This window comes from Psammomys obesus, unplaced genomic scaffold (genome assembly GCF_907164565.1).
Source record: "Psammomys obesus unplaced genomic scaffold, mPsaObe1.curated_primary_1811, whole genome shotgun sequence".
Classification (NCBI taxonomy): Eukaryota; Metazoa; Chordata; class Mammalia; order Rodentia; family Muridae; genus Psammomys; species Psammomys obesus.
In genome coordinates this window covers 3169784-3177068 of record NW_026596158.1, presented here as the reverse complement: position 1 = coordinate 3177068, position 7285 = coordinate 3169784, and positions in this window count along the sequence as shown.

Genomic DNA, 7285 nt, shown 5'->3' with positions numbered 1-7285 from the left:
GACGTGCGTGGACGAGAGGGCTGAAGGCCTTGCACACACCAGGGACCGGCTGTGATTGCCCAGTTCCTACCCATTTGAGAAAACACTTAAGCTCACTGCTGTAACTGGAGGCTCGTCACCAGTTAAGAGGCTAGCCTGGGCTACATAGTGGGCCGCCCCATCTCTAGGTGCTGTGGAGTGGGTTCATGGTGCCACGTGGTGGGTGGATGAGCACCCAAGGAGGCCCACCTCTCGGTGGTCAGAATGGGGTCATGTGATCTTGTCGGGTTACCTTGGACCTGAGGTGGTGCCCGAGGACGGGGCCCGGGGCTCCAGGAACCGCATCTGAGCTGTGGACATCAGCGGTCAAGGCACTATGAACCCATCAGCTTGTGGGCATCAGAAGACCTTGTGGGACGGAGAGGGCGGGGTGACAAGCACCCGCCCCGCCGGTACCCCACCCCTTCCTGCTTTGGGGCGCAGGGTCCAGGACGCAGCTTGCCCTGCGTCTGCAGAGCTCGGTGACAGCGGGCGGCCACCACCAGGGGGCGCTGCCGCCCCGCCCCGGTGCTTGAGAACTTAAGGCTCTTTCTGAACAGGATGAAAGGCGTTCCCTCCTCTCCCTTCTCCCTTCCCCCTCCCCCAGCAGGAGGAGAAAACGCTCAACTGAGGCTGTTTCTCAGTATCTTTACAAATTCTAAATTTATTTTTGCTGGTTTTTTTTTTTTCCTTTTTTTGGAGACAGAGTCTCAATATGTAGCCCTGGTTGTCCTGGAACTCACGAGGAAGAGCAACCTGGCTTTGAACTCACAGAGATCCACTTGGCCCTGCCTCGCAAGCGCTGGGATTAAGGGGCCTTGCCACCCGCATCCAGCCTTTTGGAGGAATTCAGGGGCAGGGTCTCCCTCTGGGGTCATCTCCCCCGGACCTCTGTGTCACCCCGGCTGCCTTCGGGGTGTGAAAGTCTTGCCTCAGCTTTCCCAGTATGGGTTTCCAGCAGCGTCGCCATTGCCAGCCGGAGAGCTTAGCTGATAAGCCTTAGAACACAGCCGGCTGGCCTTAGGGTCCGGAGAAATTTCTTCAAAAGCACCTTGCAGGGACTCACAGGGAAGCGCCCTGGCCGTCAGCGCCTGGTCCCCACAGCCTCTGGAGGGTGGATCTTCACGGCTGTGTTGCCAGCAAAGAGCCTCCCCGCCCTGCCTGTCACTTAGAGGACACCGATTCACCGTTGCCCCTCAGGGTTTTCTAAAACTTGTCCTGTCCGTGGCATTTCGGTAGCCAGTCAAACGTTGCTTCCCAGAGAGGGACAAGACTTGCCTAGCACACTCAAAGCCCTGGGACAACTCTGACGCTTGCTGTGACCCCAGCAGCTCAGCCTTCGGTGTGCCCTTCACCTGCTACTCATGAAGAAGGGACAGACTTCCCGGTTGGCCGAGGAGAGATGGCGGCTGCCTGGACAGGGCAGGGCTCTGGGTCCCCCCTCTTGGGTCCCCCCAGCATCCCTGCCCTTTCTGCCAGACAGCGTCCCTCTGTTTGTCGCTTATGTTTCTTGCTACTGTGACAAAGTTCCTGCTCTAATTTAAGGGAAGGTTTATTTCGGCTTATGGATATGGGGGACACAGTCCATCCTTGTGGGGAAGGCATGGTTGGCTGGGACCGTCAGTCACAGTGGTGGGAGCCTGAGCCCCATGCTCTTCACTCTTTGCAGGGTCTGGCTGAGCACAGACAACCAAACCAGAAGCAGAGCCCGGCAGTAGCCGCCCCCCTCCCCCGCCACACGCTCTGCCCCCTTGAACTCTGTCCTCCAGCTCTGCTTCCTATCCCAAGGTCCCACAGCCTCTGGGAACAGCACCACCAACTGAGAACCACTCATCCAGATACAGGAGACGGTGGGGGACATTTGAGATTCAAACCATGACTGCAGCCCAGGCTGGCTTAGAATTTACCATCCTCCTGCCTGGGGCTTTGGGGCTTTTGGGGTTACAGGCCTGTGTCTCTAATCTCCTCTTCTGCCTACAGAAGAGCCGTGGCACACAGCTGGGACAGCGGGCTCTGTTCGGAGCCCTTGCCAGTTTCCACACAGTCAAGCAGAGCCTAACTCCCAGTTTCTTTTTCATACTAGCTCGTTCTCCTGTGCAAATGCTGCCATAATTAACGAGGGCTGTGAAGGCCATTAATTTTACATTCAGAAGTAATTGTTGGGAAGGTTCAAACAGTGGTGTGCGTGGGGAGATGGATTTTTTTTTTTTTTTTTTTTTTTTTTTTGTTTCTGCATGAAAAGCGATGTTATTACAATAACGCAAGTTACTCAAGGAGCCGCTGTTCTGCCCTACGGCTGCAAAACAGACCGCCCAAACCCAGCGGGGAAGGAGAACCGTTCTATTAGGCTCGCTGGTTCCGTGGCACAGAAGGTTAGACGGGGATAACCGCACCTGCTCCGTGGTGCTCTGCACTCGGCCAGCAACGGAAAGGGTGGCGGGATGATGGAGGCTTCCTGACCCACATCCTGTGTCCAGGCTGGAAGGCTGGCATTCACAGGGACTCCTGGCTTGTCTTCAGTAGCCTGAGCTTTAAAGGTCTGGCTCTGCACAGAGTGACGGGGACATGCCTTGCAGCATAACAACTGTTACAGAGGGGACCGAGAGACAGAGGAGAGTCGCTCTGTGCAGATGCCCAGTGCCTGGTCGTGGGTCGCCTGCACCCGTGGATCCCTCCGTCTGTACAGACCCCTGGCCTGTGCACAGGGGTCAGACCTCTTTCTGGCTCCTGGGTGCCCATGCTAGTGCCATCTATTGAGCAAGCCCCAGACATACTGTCTCCTACCTTCCTCATTCTTCCACCTCTCAGGTGTAAAAGGAACTTTTATTCTCCTGCTTCAATTGTTGTCTTGGAAGCTTACTGCCTCTGTCCCGCTAACCCAGGCCTAACCCTGGAAGCTTCTAGCCTCCCTACAATCTAACCTAGGCCTAGAAGTTTTTCAGCCTCTGAGACTCACTGCTGAATAACCTCCCGCTTTCTTGTTCTTACTGAGCACTGGCTGGCTGGTTCAGCTCAGCTGTTCTGGCTCAAACTCTTCTCCCAGCTGACTTACTCAATCTGGCTTCTTTCTTGGCCCCTAAATTGCTCTGCTTGGTCTCAAACTAACTCCAGCAATCTGCTCTAATCTTCTGGCTCCTTCTCCTCCTCTCCTGTCTCTGTAAAACTCTCCCAGCAAAACCTCTCATCTCCCCTCCCTCTCTCCCTCCCTCCCTTCCTCTCTCCCTCCCTCTCTCTCTTTCTCTGAGAGCTCACATCCCGATCCAAAAGTAGAAGGCAGAGAGCTAGCTAGGAATGGCGTGGTATGATTTTCTTTTCAAGACTTATTTTCCTTTGTGTGTGTTTGTGCATATGAGTGCCTGCCTGCAGAGGCCAGAAGAGGGCGATGAATCCCTTGGAGCTGAAGCTTCAGGCAGTCATGAGCTGCCCAATGTGGGTGTTGGGAACAAACTCTGGTTCCTTGCAAAAGCAATCCATGCTTTTAGCCACAGAGCCATCTTTCTGGCCCCTGGCTTTTCTTTTGAGTCTCACTGTGTGGTGTATGCTGGTCTGGCATGTGCCACCACAATTTGGAGGAGGAGAGTAGTTTTAGCGAATGGGATCCAAGACCTTGTGTATAACCAGGCAAGCAAGTGCTCTTCCTTCCTTCCTTTTCCCCCTCCCTTCCTCCCTCCCTCTCTCCTTTCTCTCTCTCTTTCTTTCTTTTCTTTGTTTCTGGTTTCTCAAAACAGGGTTTCTCTGGGGAGCCCTGGCTGTTTTGGACTAACTTTACAGATCAGGCTGGCCTCAAACCCATGAAGATCCTCCTACCTCTGCCTCCCCAGTGCTGGGATTAAAGGTGTGCTCTACCATGCCCAGCCCAAAAGCTTTCTTGACAAGATCCCCCCCCCCAATTCCGTGTCCCTTGGTTCACATCCTGCCTGACACACACAAGTAAAGCCAGTCTGGAGTGTGGCGTCCATTTAAAAAGAGCAGGGGCATGCCCCAAAAGTACTAAGAAAGTGTGGTGGTTTAATGAAATGACCCTGACCCTGACTCTTGGGTGCCTGAATGCTTGGGCCCCAAAAGATAACAGTTTGGGTAGGTTTAGGAGGCATGCCTTGCTGGAGGAAGTATGTCACTGGAGGGCTGGCTTTGAGGTTTCACAAACCGTACCCCGTTTCCAGTGTGTGGCCTCTGGTTCCTGTTTGCAGTCTGAGGAATGAGATCTCAGCTGCTGCTGGAGCTGCCATTCTGGCTCTTGCTGTCTCTCTCTCCCCACCCCCCATTATGGGCCCTAACCCTTTAGAGCCCTGAGCTTCAAATTAACCCTTTCTTCTGCAAATTGTCTTGGTTATGGTGTTTCATCACAGCTTAGAAAAAACAGGGAGTCTCAGGCCCAGTCCCAGGAGTCCAATGATAGGGACATAGCCCTACCCTCTACCTTTGATTGGTGGCCATATGGGTGTCCACCTCCGTGTCTTGACTGATGCCAGCTTCCTAGTCTCCTGTGACTAGTGTCACCGCATATCTGTCACACTGTATGGATTTACGCTGGAGTCCAGTGTCACCTGCGTAGGGACCTGGAAGATGCCCTCTGCCCGGCTCTCTCCATCACACATCCGCAGTATCCCAGCATCCCAAGCCAGTTGCTCTCGCAGCCCAATCCTCTGAGCCCCGAGGTGGGAAGGATATGTATCGTTGCCCGTCTTTCCTGGGATATGGCTACCCAGGCTTTCCATTGAGCTGGCTGTGGCCCCAGGCCACATGGAGACCTGAGTCTGTGACCTCCGTGTTCCTCCCTCTGAGGAGGGTCGTGTGCATGGTAGAGAGGAACTCCCCCAGGGGGCCAGGTTTGTGGCCTCTGCACGCAGCCTAGGAGACACCTGGCAGCCGGTGGCAAGGGGTACCTACCCTTCGTTTCACCATGCCCACGGCCTCCTCCCACCTGTCACGCTGTTGGTGGGGTTGGCTGCCCTAGGGGATGCTGGTGGATTTCAGCCCCGGCTGCTTCAAGTGCTCCAATTTGTGCCATCGGCCCTGCCTTGGTGTCTCTGGATTGCTTCCCACCCTGCTGGCTCTTCCGGCAGACAAAATCTCCCAGAACATACTTGGCAGCTCCTTGGTTTCTGCCCAGCAAGAGAAAGAGTTCCAAGGAAACCCAAACACCAGTTCACAGTGCCCCGACTGCTTTGATGGCCTCCTCTGGGAGTCTGTCCTGTGGCCTGGGAACAGGAATCTCCAATTGGTGTCTGCCTGACCCAGGCTTGGCCCCTGGGGAGATGGCCTGGCAGAGGTTAGGATGAGGTTAGTGATGGCAGTAAGTACTGGCCAGTGCCCAAAGGACAAATGTTCACTTCCTGTGTCCTTGTCTTGCTGCCAGGCCATCTTTGTCAAGAGCATTAAGCAGTCTCAGTAGTCATTGTGACCATGAGTTTCAGCTCCAAGGATTAAAGCCATGGCTTTGTGCATACAAGATGAGACCTCTACCACTGAGCCACACCCCAGCCCCTCACTGGGGGATTCTAGGCAGGAGCTCTACCACTGAGCCACACCCCAGCCCCTCACTGGGGGATTCCAGGCAGGGGCTCTACCACTGAGCCACACCCCAGCCCCTCACTGGGGGATTCTAGGCAGGGGCTTTTCAGTAAGCTACATCCCTAATCCTTTTTGTGTTTTCTGTTTTGAGACCAGCCTTGCTGAGTTGTTCTAGCTGGGTATGAACTTGCCATGTTCTCTCCTCAGCCTCCAGTGCAGCTGAGGTTGCATGTCCACACTAGCAGGACTGGCTTTGCTGTTGTCCTTTTTGGACAGCTTCCAAACCATGCAGCCCAAGCTTGCCTTGGTCTTATATCCTCCTGCTCCAGCATATCCCAAGTCCTGGGACCGTGGTTCGTTCTATTCTCACTGAAAGTGAGGAATGTCTCCATCTGCCTGTGTAGCGATGAGGAAAGCAGATCCCAAATCCAGGCTGCTCTGGTGACAGCCCAGCTCCATCATGTTCTGTGAGCACTTGGGAAAGTTGCTTTGTGTCTCTGTTTCCCTTGGGGAGGAGGTGGAGAAAGTCAAGAGTGAGGATGTTACACCTACCTGTGCAGTTGTGAGAGCCAAATAGTAAAGGCTCCAGGCAACACAGTGAATATTGCAAAAGGGCTCACTGTCGGCATCAATGACAGACGGCGAGCAGATACCAAGGACGGAGGGCACCCAGGCAACAGCCTGTCTGAAATGCCTCCCTCAGTCGCCACTAGAAGCGGGGACAGGAAACACACCACTGCCCACCCTTGGGTCCCCGGCACAGTATGGCTGCTGGCAGCCACAGTAACTCTTCCAGCCGAGGCAGAAGTGGCGAAGGCCTGTTAGCCTAGCATTCAAAGGCGGAACCGGAAAGATTTGAGTTCGAGTACGGTCTGGCTACATCGAAAAATCTTTAACGCAGGGAAACAAACAAAAACTGAGTGTGAAGTAACTTCAGGAAGAATGTGCTTTCCCAGCCCCTGAAGCCACAGGGGCTGCCCTGGCTGCTGGAGTCTGGTGGCCACAGCACTGGCATGCCCCCCCCCCCCTGGGAGGCCTGTCCAGGAGGCTGAGATGAGATTTGAAGCCAAACGGGCAGATTGCAGAACTATGATCTAATGGATGGCGACAGTCTTGGAGATGGGCTGAAAACCGTTTGGGACTTTGGCTTGAGGTTCTCAATACTTCCACCCAGGCGCAGAGCGCTGCAGCGGCTGACAGTGAGGTCCGGCCAGGGCAGAGGCGGGAAAGCAGGCCTGGAGGTGTCCCTGCTGAGACCCCTGTGCTCTCCCAGCTGCTGGCAGGACATGGGACACGAGGAGGCTTCCAGGGACGGGCCCCACAGGACGCGGCCCCCCCAGAGCTCCTGTTTGTCTCCTTGTCTTCCTTTAATTGTGACAATAGGCATGGCATTGCTCACTTACTCTCGAAGTACTGAGGACAGAGTCCAGACCTCCTGCGTGCTAGGCAAGACAGCCACTGCCGAGCCACACAGACCCTCGGCCCTCCCTGGAGAGTTCTAAGCTTCAGGCCCTTTGTCAAGGCCTCTGGCACAGGAATCCTGTGACCATCATCACAACCACCACCATCACCACTGCCACAGCCATTACCACTGCTACAGCCATCACCAATCATCCCTATCACCACCATCACTATTATCCTAGTCACCTCCACCATCATCACCTCCGCCATCATCACCTCCACCATCATCACCTCCACCATCATCACCACCGCCATCATCACCTCCACCATCATCACCACCGCCATCATCACC